We start from the raw sequence: 14,394 nt of genomic DNA, 5'->3' as shown, positions 1-14,394 counted from the left end.
TTCCGCGTGTGTACGCGGAGGGACCTGGCGAGGAGCTGTCGCCGGCCTGTCCCCCACACGCTCACGTGTGCTGGCGACAGGCAACATTTGCTGCCCGTGAGTATGGGTCATAACATTGATGTGTTGCTGAAAACGGACACAACTGTGCACAACTGCGTTAGTGGGCTCAGGCCCTAACAAATTTACCTGGGGCTTCCTCCAGCCTGTTGTAGTTGATGAAGTCTCTTAGCATCCTCAGAGCTCCCTCTGTTCCACCCCCAGCTGCTCCGATAACTACTTTCTGACCAAGGTGATTGAAATCTACGCTCTGTTTTGGTGGGCTCCTGGCTGGCAGGGAGTAGATTTCAATCACTGTCCGCAGCGCGCATTTGCCGTTTCCGTCGCTCCTCACCGATCACGCCGCTCAAACACGATGTTTCTCACTGCAGCTCTTAGGCCCTGCCTGTCTCCATGACGGCAGAGCCATGTGAGCCGGTCAGGAGCCGATTTCATTGGATCCTGGCCGTGTCTATCAATGTATGCGCGGCGATTCATCGGGATTCTGTTGTTCTTGTACCAACGGTCTCTGGTCCTTAAGGGGGCAGAGACCGCTGGTACTTAACTGGTTAAGCAGTGACTCCTGCCAAAGTCTTAGGTCAAAGCGCCTTTGCGGCCCCTCCATGTGCCCATCACTCTCGCGTGCCTGTCGGCGAAAGTGTTCTGTGCGCAGTTCATTCTTTCAAGAACTGTGCATGCACAGTACACTTACGGCGAGAAGGGCGTGTGGAGGGGCCCACTGGCCTACAACTTTGGCCGAAGTCGTTGCTTAATGGAGCCACTGGGGGCCGAACTGAGGGAGCCCAGAGGACACCGAGGGACTTCATCAACTATAACCGGCTGGAGGAAGCCCCAGGTAAGTTCATTAGCCTGTTTTAAAGGACCACTATCGCAAAAAATTGTGAAATTTAAAAACCGTGTAAATCTATACAAATAAGAGATATTTTTCTTCCAGAGTAAAATTAGACATAAATTACTTTTCTCCAAAGTTGCTGTCACTTACAGTAGGTAAAACTAATCTGAAAGAACCGACAGGTTTTGGACTAGTCTAGGGGATTCTCTGGACTAGGGGATTCTCAGCAAGGCTTGTATTCTTTATGAAGACATTCCCCGAAAAGGATTTATACAGTGATGCTGGCCAGCCTCCGTGCTCGCTTCACATTTTTTTGGGGGCAATTGGACAGAGCAACTGCCATTCACTAAGTGCTTTTGAAAATAAACAAAACCCTGAGAATCCCCTATGAGGAGATGGGTTAGTCGAAAACCTGGTTGGTTCTGTCAGATTTCTACTACCTACTGCTAGTGTTGGGCGAACATCTAGATGTTCGGGTTCGGGCCGAACAGGCCGAACATGGCCGCGATGTTCGGGTGTTCGACCCGAACTCCGAACATAATGGAAGTCAATGGGGACCCGAACTTTTGTGCTTTGTAAAGCCTCCTTACATGCTACATACCCCAAATTTACAGGGTATGTGCACCTTGGGAGTAGGTACAAGAGGAAAAAAAAAATTAGCAAAAAGAGCTTATAGTTTTTGAGAAAATCGATTTTAAAGTTTCAAAGGGAAAACTGTCTTTTAAATGCGGGAAATGTCTGTTTTCTTTGCACAGGTAACATGCTTTTTGTCGGCATGCAGTCATAAATGTAATACATATAAGAGGTTCCAGGAAAAGGGACCGGTAACGCTAACCCAGCAGCAGCACACGTGATGGAACAAGAGGAGGGTGGCGCAGGAGGAGAAGGCCACGCTTTGAGACACAACAACCCAGGCCTTGCATGAGGACAAGAAGCGTGCGGATAGCAATTTGCATTTTGTCGCCATGCAGTCATAAATGTAATACAGATGAGAGGTTCAATAAACAGGGACCGGAAACGCTAACCCATCACAGATGTTCATTGTTCATGTTACTTGGTTGGGGTCCGGGAGTGTTGCGTAGTCGTTTCCAATCCAGGATTGATTCATTTTAATTTGAGTCAGACGGTCTGCATTTTCTGTGGAGAGGCGGATACGCCGCCGATCTGTGACGATGCCTCCGGCAGCACTGAAACAGCGTTCCGACATAACGCTGGCTGCCGGGCAAGCCAGCACCTCTATTGCGTACATTGCCAGTTTGTGCCAGGTGTCTAGCTTCGATACCCAATAGTTGAAGGGTGCAGATGGATTGTTCAACACAGCTACGCCATCTGACATGTAGTCCTTGACCATCTTCTCCAGGCGATCGGTGTTGGAGGTGGATCTGCACGCTTGCTGTTCTGTGTGCTGCTGCATGGGTGTCAGAAAATTTTCCCACTCCAAGGACACTGCCGATACCATTCCCTTTTGGGCACTAGCTGCGGCTTGTGTTGTTTGCTGCCCTCCTGGTCGTCCTGGGTTTGCGGAAGTCAGTCTGTCGGCGTACAACTGGCTAGAGGAGGGGGAGGATGTCAATCTCCTCTCTAAAGTCTCCACAAGGGCCTGCTGGTATTCTTCCATTTTGACCTGTCTGGCTCTTTCTTCAAGCAGTTTTGGAACATTGTGTTTGTACCGTGGATCCAGAAGAGTATAAACCCAGTAATTGGTGTTGTCCAGAATGCGCACAATGCGTGGGTCGCGTTCAATGCAGTCCTAGGCCGAAGAGGTCATAGCCTAGGGTCACAAAACCTGTTTATTGGGCAATTTCAATGGTGGCGAGTCTGACGTACATAAATCGCAGCAATGGCCGTTAGCAACGTCTGAATCTCACGAAATGTCTCATGCAGGTAGAAGACATATTGTTAGACTTGGGCTCCAAAGATGGGTTCCTTACATCTCTGCAAACCAGAGTTACAGGGCTCCAAATTTGGTAAAATCCCCCATAGGCTTTCATTGGGCCTCCTATTTACAGTTCCAAAATCTCACATCTTTTCAAAGGGCAATTACTCAGCAGTGGCAAATTTTCTAGCATTGTAGGGACCCTTAGGGGGAACATGACTGGTGAGTTTCGGGCCCCTAGGCCAAAGAGGTCATAGCCTAGGGTCACAAAAACCTGTTTATTGGGGCTATTTCAATGGTAGTGATGGTGACGTACATAAATCGCAGCAATGGCCGTTATCAAAGTCTGAATCTCACGAAATGTCTCATGCAGGTAGAAGACATATTGTTAGACTTGGATTCCAAAGATGGGGTCCCTACATCTCTGCAAACCAGAGTTACAGGGGTCCAAAATTGGTAAAATCCCCCATAGGATTTCATTGGCTCCCTATTTCACTTTCCAAAATCTCACATCTTTTCAAAGGGCAATGGCTCAGCAGTACCAAATTTTCTAGCATTGTAGGGACCCTTAGGGGGAACATGACTGGTGAGTTTCGGGCCCCTAGGCCGAAGAGGTCATAGCCTAGGGTCACAAAAACCTGTTTATTGGGGCTAATTCAATGGTAGTGATGGTGACGTACATAAATCGCAGCAATGGCCGTTAGCAAAGTCTGAATCTCACGAAATGTCTCATGCAGGTAGAAGACATATTGTTAGACTTGGATTCCAAAGATAGGGTCCCTACATCTCTGCAAACCAGAGTTACAGGGGTCCAAAATTGGTAAAATCCCCCATAGGATTTCATTGGCTCCCTATTTCACTTTCCAAAATCTCACATCTTTTCAAAGGGCAATGGCTCAGCAGTACCAAATTTTCTAGCATTGTAGGGACCCTTAGGGGGAACATGACTGGTGAGTTTCGGGCCCCTAGGCCGAAGAGGTCATAGCCTAGGGTCACAAAAACCTGTTTATTGGGGCTATTTCAATGGTAGTGATGGTGACGTACATAAATCGCAGCAATGGCCGTTAGCAAAGTCTGAATCTCACGAAATGTCTCATGCAGGTAGAAGACATATTGTTAGACTTGGATTCCAAAGATGGGGTCCCTACATCTCTGCAAACCAGAGTTACAGGGGTCCAAAATTGGTAAAATCCCCCATAGGATTTCATTGGCTCCCTATTTCACTTTCCAAAATCTCACATCTTTTCAAAGGGCAGTGGCTCAGCAGTACCAAATTTTCTAGCATTGTAGGGACCCTTAGGGGGAACATGACTGGTGAGTTTCGGGCCCCTAGGCCGAAGAGGTCATAGCCTAGGGTCACAAAAACCTGTTTATTGGGGCTATTTCAATGGTAGTGATGGTGACGTACATAAATCGCAGCAATGGCCGTTAGCAAAGTCTGAATCTCACGAAATGTCTCATGCAGGTAGAAGACATATTGTTAGACTTGGATTCCAAAGATGGGGTCCCTACATCTTTGCAAACCAGAGTTACAGGGGTCCAAAATTGGTAAAATCCCCCATAGGATTTCATTGGCTCCCTATTTCACTTTCCAAAATCTCACATCTTTTCAAAGGGCAATGCCTCAGCAGTACCAAATTTTCTAGCATTGTAGGGACCCTTAGGAGGAACATGACTGGTGAGTTTCGGGCCCCTAGGCCGAAGAGGTCATAGCCTAGGGTCACAAAAACCTGTTTATTGGGGCTATTTCAATGGTAGTGATGGTGACGTACATAAATCGCAGCCATGGCCGTTAGCAAAGTCTGAATCTCACGAAATGTCTCATGCAGGTAGAAGACATATTGTTAGACTTGGATTCCAAAGATGGGGTCCCTACATCTCTGCAAACCAGAGTTACAGGGGTCCAAAATTGGTAAAATCCCCCATAGGATTTCATTGGCTCCCTATTTCACTTTCCAAAATCTCACATCTTTTCAAAGGGCAATGGCTCAGCAGTACCAAATTTTCTAGCATTGTAGGGACCCTTAGGGGGAACATGACTGGTGAGTTTCGGGCCCCTAGGCCGAAGAGGTCATAGCCTAGGGTCACAAAAACCTGTTTATTGGGGCTATTTCAATGGTAGTGATGGTGACGTACATAAATCGCAGCAATGGCCGTTAGCAAAGTCTGAATCTCACGAAATGTGTCATGCAGGTAGAAGACATATTGTTAGACTTGGATTCCAAAGATGGGGTCCCTACATCTCTGCAAACCAGAGTTACAGGGGTCCAAAATTGGTAAAATCCCCCATAGGATTTCATTGGCTCCCTATTTCACGAAATGTCTCATGCAGGTAGAAGACATATTGTTAGACTTGGAAATCCCCCATAGGCTTTCATTGGGCCTACTATTTACCGTTCCAAAATCTCACACCATTTCAAAGGGCAATGGCTCAGCAGTGGCAAAACTCACCAGTCATGATCCCCCTAAGGGTCCCTACAATGCTAGAAAATTTGGTACTGCTGAGCCATTGCCCTTTGAAAAGATGTGAGATTTTGGAAAGTGAAATAGGGAGGCAATGAAAGTCTATGGGGGATTTTACCAATTTTGGACCCCTGTAACTCTGGTTTGCAGAGATGTAGGGACCCCATCTTTGGAATCCAAGTCTAACAATATGTCTTCTACCTGCATGAGACATTTCGTGAAATTCAGACGTTGCTAACGGCCATGGCTGAGATTTATGTACGTCACCATCACTACCATTGAAATTGCCCAAATAAACAGGTTTTTGTGACCCTAGGCTATGACCTCTTCGGCCTAGGACTGCATTGAACGTGACCCACGCATTGTGCGCATTCTGGACAACACCAATTACTGGGTTTATACCCTTCTGGATCCACGGTACAAACACAATGTTCCAAAACTGCTTGAAGAAAGAGTCAGACAGGTCAAAATGGAAGAATACCAGCAGGCCCTTGTGGAGACTTTAAAGAGGAGATTGACATCCTCCCCCTCCTCTAGCCAGTTGTACGCCGACAGACTGACTTCCGCAAACCCAGGACGACCAGGAGGGCAGCAAACAACACAAGCCGCAGCTAGTGCCCAAAAGGGAATGGTATCGGCAGTGTCCTTGGAGTGGGAAAATTTTCTGACACCCATGCAGCAGCACACAGAACAGCAAGCGTGCAGATCCACCTCCAACACCGATCGCCTGGAGAAGATGGTCAAGGACTACATGTCAGATGGCGTAGCTGTGTTGAACAATCCATCTGCACCCTTCAACTATTGGGTATCGAAGCTAGACACCTGGCACAAACTGGCAATGTACGCAATAGAGGTGCTGGCTTGCCCGGCAGCCAGCGTTATGTCGGAACGCTGTTTCAGTGCTGCCGGAGGCATCGTCACAGATCGGCGGCGTATCCGCCTCTCCACAGAAAATGCAGACCGTCTGACTCAAATTAAAATGAATCAATCCTGGATTGGAAACGACTACGCAACACTCCCGGACCCCAACCAAGTAACATGAACAATGAACATCTGTGATGGGTTAGCGTTTCCGGTCCCTGTTTATTGAACCTCTCATCTGTATTACATTTATGACTGCATGGCGACAAAATGCAAATTGCTATCCGCACGCTTCTTGTCCTCATGCAAGGCCTGGGTTGTTGTGTCTCAAAGCGTGGCCTTCTCCTCCTGCGCCACCCTCCTCTTGTTCCATCACGTGTGCTGCTGCTGGGTTAGCGTTACCGGTCCCTTTTCCTGGAACCTCTTATATGTATTACATTTATGACTGCATGCCGACAAAAAGCATGTTACCTGTGCAAAGAAAACAGACATTTCCCGCATTTAAAAGACAGTTTTCCCTTTGAAACTTTAAAATCGATTTTCTCAAAAACTATAAGCTCTTTTTGCTAAATTTATTTTTCCTCTTGTACCCACTCCCAAGGTGCACAGACCCTGTAAATTTGGGGTATGTAGCATGTAAGGAGGCTTTACAAAGCACGAAAGTTCGGGTCCCCATTGACTTCCATTATGTTCGGAGTTCGGCCATGTTCGGCCCGAACCCGAACATCAAGATGTTCGCCCAACACTACACGTGACCCGTTCGGCCAATCACAGCGCTAGCCGAACGTTCGGGTAACGTTCGGCCATGCGCTCTTAGTTCGGCCATATGGCCGAACAGTTTGGCCGAACACCATCAGGTGTTCGGCCGAACCCGAACATCACCCGAACAGGGTGATGTTCTGCAGAACCCGAACAGTGGCGAACACTGTTCGCCCAACACTACCTACTGCAAGTGACAGCAACATAGGAGAAAAGTAATTTATGCCTAATGTTGCTGTAGAAGAAACATACTTCTTACTTGTATATGTTACATGTATTTTACATTTTAAATTTTTTTGCAATAGTGGTCCTTTAAAACAGGCTAATGAACTTACCTGGGACTTCCTCCAGCCTGTCATAGTTAATAAAGTCTGCTCAGAGTCCCTTTAACCTCTTTGCCGGTTATCCCGAGCTCAGCTCGGGGTAACCCGCCGCAGAGGATTCCTCAGGCCCTGGTGGGCGGATTTGCATCATTTTTTTTAATACACGCAGCTAGCACTTTGCTAGCTGCGTGTTACTTACGATCGCCGCCGCTCCGCGCTGATTCGCCGCTACCCGCCGCATCAGAGAGTGCCCCCCCGAGACCCGTGCGCTGCCTGGCCAATCAGTGCCAGGCAGAGCTGAGGGGTGGATTGGGACTCCCTCTGACTTCACGACGTCGATGACGTCATCGCGCCCGTCGCCATGGCTACGGGGGAATCCCTCATGGAAATCCCGTTCAGAACGGGATTTCCGGATAGGCATACGCGCCGGCGGCGATCGGCGCGTACGGGGGGACGCCGCAGGGGGGGGGGGGGGGGGGGAAGCATGTAGCTGGCGCTAGGCTAGCTACATGCTAAAAAGAAAAAAAAAATGGAAAAAAACACCCTCCCTGCTGTGCGCAGCACATTTTTAGAACGGCAGGGAGGTTAAAGGGTGATTTTTTTTTTGTTTTTGTTTCAGTTTTTCTTTTTTTTTTGTGGTCAAAGTAAGTAATGTAGGTCTCCATTAATTTTCATCCCTTTTGGATCTTTACATTTCTCTAACAAAAGGCTCACATCTGTGTATGAATCAATGTGATACTATAAAACTTGTTTTTAATGTGCACATTAACATGCTAACTTTAAGGGCCAACGCTGCTGATTCCCTGCTGATGAAATCGCATGTGTGTGCGATTCCGCATGCGTATTTTACCGTGATTTCGCATGCGATTTCGCATAGGTTAGTATTTATGCGATTTTAACCATGTCACTGCCTGTGTGATATAACATTAGTTTCTATGCGAAATCGCGGTAAAATACGCATGCCAAAACCGCATGCGATTTCCCTATTAAATACATAGCGATTCGCATAGCGGTGTGCGGGGTGCGAATTTTGACGGCTCTTTCGTGCAGATTTCTCCTGCACAGAAAAACGCTCAGGATTACTGACAAGTGGAAACAGGGCCATCCACTTGTATTGGCTATGCGAATCCGCATGCGGACAACGCATGCGGATTCGCGATAGTGGAAACGGGCCCTTATTGTTTCACATTGTAGTTGTGTAGAAACTATTTAAAGGACACTTGAAGTGAGAGGCTTATGTAGACTGCCATATTTATTTCCTTATAAACAATGCAAGTTGCTTGGCTGTCCTGCTGATCTTCTGCCCCCAATAGGTTTAGCCATAGACCCTGAACAGACATGCAGATCAGATGTTTCTGACTGAAGTCTGAGTGGATAAGGCAACTGAGACAAGTAACTAGGATAAAAAAGTTTATGCATATGTGTGTTTAGTTAGTGCATGAAATAATGCAGTGCAGCAAGCACAAAGCAATAGCCATAGCAGCTGCTATGAGGCCCTGGAGCATAGGGGCCCAGGATTATTCACCATTAACTTTATTGTGCTCTTCCATCCTCAAACTTTGCCTCAGTGCCCATGAACTATGAGCAGTGTTGATTGCATGGCAATGTAAATTTCCCAGCTAACTCATATCCATAGGGTAGGAACAGGTGGTATTCCTTAAGAGTGCGTACATCTGAGGGCCCCATGAAAGTTATGCTATGGGGCCCCCATGATCTCTAGCTACGCCACTACAGTGCAGTAATTAGTGTACAATAAAATGTATGATTATGCTTTTGTGCGTAATTTATAAACTCGGTGAGATAGCACATGGTAGCTGTATGTACAGTGAATCTGTGGCAATGAACTCTAAAGCCTCATCTACACGGGTAGATGAGGCTCCGATCTGGCGGCTCAATTAGCCGCCGGATCGCCTCTTCCGCGCCCCCGCGCGTCCCCGCTCACCGCGCGTGCGCCGGATTCGATTCCCCGCTCGTCCCCGCAGGCCCCGCTTATCTTCCGCTTGATTCCCTGCCATTGTCCCCTCGCGGGGAACGAGCAGGGAATCGGTGGTAGCAAGATCTGACCTGTCGGATCTTATCAATCGAGCCACATCAACGGCTTGATTGATAAGCCACATCGCCGCCTCATCTACCCGTGTAGAAGGGGCTTAAAGGCCGTACCCAATGATTTTTCAGATGACCAGCGATTCTCTGAGCGCCAAGCGATCGCTTCGGCAATCTCACAACGTAGGTACAGGCACATGATCATGCAAACATTGTTTAGCGTTGCGATAACAACCGTCACGTCGTTTCGGATTTTTAAGATCTCTGACAACCCTGCGCAAAAGTACTGTGATTGATCAAAATCCCATTTGCACCCATCGTATGATGTCGCACATACCCGCCGACAGGAACAGGTATCAGTGAACGCTCGTCGTGAGGGCGATGTCGCTGGATCCATCGTCCTCGTTTGAGTGGTGAGTATTCAGCTTAATAATAGCAACCAGGAGAGTTGGTTTAAGAAATGTACCAGGTCTTTTTAGCTTCCATACATAGCCACCCTTAGAGAAAATATAGCCCATGTTAAGTTAAAAATAGAAATGTAGGCTAGTGTATGGGTCTGCAGTACAGCTGCATCTATTGATATGCTGTCAGAGTAAAGCCTGTTCATTGCTACACACGCAGCTTTCCCTCTCAAAACTCAGAACTGTGGAATCTGGAATCTGATGAGTTTCTGTTGCCTCCTCTGGTGATTACAGCTGCTATAAACTATCATTAGTGTTCTTTGTTGTATTCAGAAGCTCCAAGTAATGAACAGTGGTTTATTAGACAAACGTATGTAAGCAGTCATCAGCAGAATGAGCCAGTATGAAGAGCAATACAAGGACTAGAAGATATTTACATCACATTGAGCATGATTCACAAAGCTTTTCACCTGTTTACCTCTGTTTTCATCGTATCTGTGTAACATTTTAAGCTTCCAAAGAGCAAAAATATAAAATAATACTTGGTGTGATTTGTCTTCTTAAAACAGAAGGTATTTGCAATTATTTAGCTTTAAAGTGAACCTCCGGACTAAAAATCTACTCAGCAGAACTGAAAAGGCTTGGTGTTTCTTTAACAGTTTCATAGCATCAGAACTTTGTTTTTCTTATCAAAGTATCATTTTTAGCAGAATTTTTATTTAGGCTCCACCCATCAAAGAAAAAAAGCCCTGGCTTTTTTCCCCTGATGCTGTGCAGAGCATGATGGGATTACCTATGTTGTTATTCACGTTGCCTAGCAACTGGGAGAGGTGCTCAGGACACAGGACAGTTGGAACCGTGTCTCATGCTCCCTGTCACCTCCTTTCAACCAAAAAGATGGCTGCCATCATAAACTAAAACATTTGCCTGTTCTTTTAAAACAGGGTGGGTAAGAGATTATATTACCTATCTATTTTAATTAACATAACTAATGTAACTTAATGACAGTATGTTTGTTTAGACTGGAGTTCCTCTTTAAGTTAACATCTGTGGTTACCCACACCACAATGCACCGCTATTGAATATGCAAATTATCTCTTTATGCTCCAGAATAGTGTTGTCCGGGTCATGAACGATTCGGAGCTTTGATCCGAATCCCTTTTGTGAGTCGAATCATCCGGATCACCAAAATGAATGATTCGGATCAAAAAGGGGGTAGAGCCAGGAGCGGCACGCCCCCCTCTCTCAGCGGGCAGCGGGGTCCTAAAAGCAGAGCAGAGATGGATCACTCTGTTGGAGGGAAGCCAGCCTTGCAGGGACAGGTAGATGAGAGAGAGAGAGGACATGGGTGCCACTGCCAGATATGTGTAGAGCACACATACTGGCTATAATGTGCTGCTGATTTTAGGCTGTCTGTTCCGTAGTGCTGCATAGTGAACAAATGGGAAAGTTTTGGCTCAGAAGCATAGCTCAGTAACTATGCAGACAGCGTGCTGGGCTAGAATGACATGGCAGGCACTGTGATTGCAGTGCAATATGATCATCCTGCATTCTGCTCTAAACAGCTGCACTTTCTCCCTAAATTTATGATGCGTGTTGGAGGTGAAAACAGGACACATTGGGGTGGGGAATGCTTTCTTTCACTGTGAGACGTTTGCATTCAAAGTATACAGATGAACATATAGGCTAAATATTTTTAAAGAATATGATTGCAACATGTGGTTAATGTGTGCAAAAAACATTTATGCTCTCTGCTCACCCCTCTTCGTCCACTCAATGCCCTTCTCTGTCCACCATCCCCCCTTCTCTGTCTGTCCACCCCCTCCCCTTCTCTGTTCGTCTACCCCCTCCCCTTCTCTGTTCGTCTACCCCCTCCCCTTCTCTGTCCACTGCAGGGAAAGTCCTGTCCTGCTAGTCATTTCACCCCCAAATGCTTCCCTAGTAAAAATGATTCAAGATTTGGATCAAAGATCCAGATCGTTTCAATGATCCGATTCGAATCATCCGAATCATTGAAAAGATCCGAACTTCCCATCTCTACTCCAGAAGCCAGGCTTGCATCCCAAACCACTGGGGTATTGCACGCTTATAGCATTAAATTTTACAGAGCCACATCCACCCCACATGTAGACAGCCTGTTTTAGACCTTTGGTCTTCCTAAGTACATGTCAGGGATTGATATAGCTCTATGGGATAGGGCTTGGACCAGTACAACAGAGTAACCAAACAGCTCGGGGTGACCCAAACCACTAGGAAAGTATAGGGGACTAAAAGGGACTGAAAAGCCCTCCTACTAAAAAGCAATGCTTAGTGTGGTTTGCCTTCTTAAATCAGAAGGTACTTGCAATTATTCAGCTTTAAGTGAACCTCTGTAGTTACCCACAGTGCAACGCTACTAAATATGCAAATTATCTTGTTATGTCCCTGTAGCCAGGCTTGCATCCAAAATCTGCTGGTGTATAGCATGCCTATAGCTTTAAATTTTACAGAGCCACATCACCCCTACATGTAGACAGCCTTTTTCAGACTTTCAAATATCAAATCATTAAGGTAAGAAAAGTAATATTGAAATGAAATTAATCAGAAACAATTTACTTTGAGTCAGGCCCGAATATACATCACAGGAGCCTATAGGCACATAAGCCCTGGCACCTTAGACTTCACCCTCCATGAACCTACAAACCCCTACCAAACTGCACTGCAAGTGTGCTGGCTGTCCCAACTCCTACCTTACTTCCCATGCCCATCATAGGTAGCTACAGGTGCTCCCAAGTATTAGGTAGCCAGAAGTACCCTCAATATTAAGTAGCTATATGTGCCCCTGACTGAAGTGAAATCTCATCAGTGAAATGCGGAGAGCTGGGTGAGTAACCTCTCATTTACACTCATCAGGACAGTGAATATGCATGGGGAAAGAGTGAGGCAATCGGGGAGGGGCGTGAGCCGCTTTTTCCATCATCAGGCGCCTGTAGGCACGTGCCTACAGTGCCTTATGGTAAATCCGGGCCTGCTTTGAGCGATTATTTTGCTTGTAAATGTGCAGAAAGGTTTTGTTTATCAATTAGGTCATAAATAAGGCATTTATGAGAAGTTGTGTGAATAGAGCTCAATGTAGATAATGTAACACTGACATGGATAAGCTGGAGTCTGGAACATCACATTTAGCTTTTGGAAAAAAACAAACAAACATTTTATAAAGTTCCGTAAAATGCAAATACTATATTTAACAAATAGCAACAATCTACAGGATGAAAATCAAGACATACTGCTGTGCATTCAGTTACATAGTCCTTAGCCCACAAAGGAGGATTTCTGATTTTCTGATCATACCTAAGGGCCCATTCACACTTAGAAATGCAAAACGCCAGTGATTTTTGCCGGCGTTTTGCGTGAGTGATTTTTCAGCGGAAAAATCACTGAACACTGCAGCGATTTTTCCGCAATCGCGTTTAGCGCTGAAACAAGATTGCCGGGAAATCGGCTGAAAATGGTGCAGGCGACGCATTTGCGTTTCGCGATTTTGGGCGATTTGCGGTGATTAGCACAAATTGCCCAGGTAAGAACGGGCCCATAGGGTTTAATTGCACTAGCTCTTTCAATAGCGCTAGCGTTTGAGCATTTTGCCAGAAATCTCCGGCAAAACGCTGAAGTATGAATGGGCCCTAAAAAAGATTCTATGCCACTGATACTGTTGACATCAGGAATAAGGCCTGGAACCCACTGCAAACCGCAAACGCTAAACGCAACCGCTAGCGTTTTGCCTAAGCGGTTTGCAAGCTGATTCATGCGAGTTTTCGGTCGCGTTTTGCAACAGTGTATTTTTTTCCTCAGCGGTTGTGTAGCGTTTTGCGTTTCGCGTTTTTATCCTGATTGGTCCTGTGAATAATTTTTAATTTTGTTACAGTGTGCTGAACCGCAAAACGCTAGCAGAACCGCTCAGTTTAGGTTTTGCTGAGCGTTTCTGCTAGCGTTTCAATACTTTGCATTGAAGCGCTAACGCTCCCAAAATGCTGCATGTCCTGCGTTTGCGTTTCTGAGAAACGCAAACGCTCCTGTGGAAGTTGCCCCATCCATTAACATTAGCCCAGCGTTTTGGCAAACTGCTAGCGTATCGCAGTGCTGCCAAAACGCTGCCAAAAGCGCTCCTGTGGGTTCCAGCCCTAAGAAGGTGTATTTCCAAAACTGAACTTCAGTAAAGTTCTACATCACAGGTCCAATTACCACGACTGGCATTCCATATGTGACATGTCTATAGTGATGAGCACAAATTTCGCATGTACGTAATTTTGCATCAAAATTTGCAATTACCATGAAAAGTCAAAATTTCAGGGAAATTCGTAATTGATTTCGTCTGTAATTGTAATCATTCGTAAATTCACATAATTTTTACACAATTTTTGCATAATTTTGTGCTGACTTTAGCGGTTAATAGCAAAGCCCCCATACATGCTATTGTATGGGGGCAACATAATGCTATGTATGTTAAGAAGAATAGTAGGTTCAAGTGAAAAAAAATATTTTTCACAAAGACCTTGTAGTTTTGAGAAAATGGATTTTAAAAATGCAAAGTAAAAATGTTTTTTAAACGGTAATTTTTCCTTTGCATTTTTAAAATCCATTTTCTCAAAAATATGTAGTAATTTTGGTGACATTAACTGGTATGGGAGTTTTGCAATTCACTGCGAAAGTTGGCAGGAAATTACACAAAATATGAATAAGTACACAAAATACTAAATTAACTAATTATGTACAGTGTTGCTCGGATACCTCATTATCCTA

The sequence above is a fragment of the Hyperolius riggenbachi genome, chromosome 7 (assembly GCF_040937935.1).
Source record: "Hyperolius riggenbachi isolate aHypRig1 chromosome 7, aHypRig1.pri, whole genome shotgun sequence".
In the NCBI taxonomy this organism is placed as follows: Eukaryota; Metazoa; Chordata; class Amphibia; order Anura; family Hyperoliidae; genus Hyperolius; species Hyperolius riggenbachi.
The sequence above is the reverse complement of the archived record's forward strand: the minus strand, read 5'-3'. Positions refer to the sequence as shown.